Source organism: Pteropus medius, unplaced genomic scaffold, assembly GCF_902729225.1.
Source record: "Pteropus medius unplaced genomic scaffold, Ma_sr-lr_union100, whole genome shotgun sequence".
In the NCBI taxonomy this organism is placed as follows: domain Eukaryota; kingdom Metazoa; phylum Chordata; class Mammalia; order Chiroptera; family Pteropodidae; genus Pteropus; species Pteropus medius.
The window spans coordinates 862,902-863,345 of NW_024352789.1; positions in this window are offsets into that span (position 1 = coordinate 862,902).

Here is a 444-nt window from a genome sequence, read left to right on the forward strand (position 1 = left end):
CACTGCGACCGCCCAACCCACCTGAAGGGGCCGTGGCTGCCAGGGTTGCCCCCCTCCCGCCGACTCCCCCCACACCTGCGGGCGGCACTATTTATAACTTCGGCGCCTATTCCGGGCCCCTGGGCGGGAGCGAGCGGGCTGCCGCTCAGCGCTAATCGTCGCCGGGATCTCTGCGCCCCCCAGGGCCGGGGGAGATAAATTTAGCTTCAGGAAGCTCGGGGGAACATTTTCCAAAACTCCACGTCCCAGAGCCGGCAAATCAGAACCCCTCTGCTCTCGGCCTTCCTCCGGCCAGCCACCAGGCGGCGCAGGACCCCTCTTTCCTGGAACCCAGCTAGGACTTTGGGGCGTATCTTTGGAGCTGGGAAAGGTAGAGCTGAGGGCGAAATATGGAAGGGTACCGAGGGCCGGAGGTCACAGGGGCCAGAGAATGGCCGGAAGACT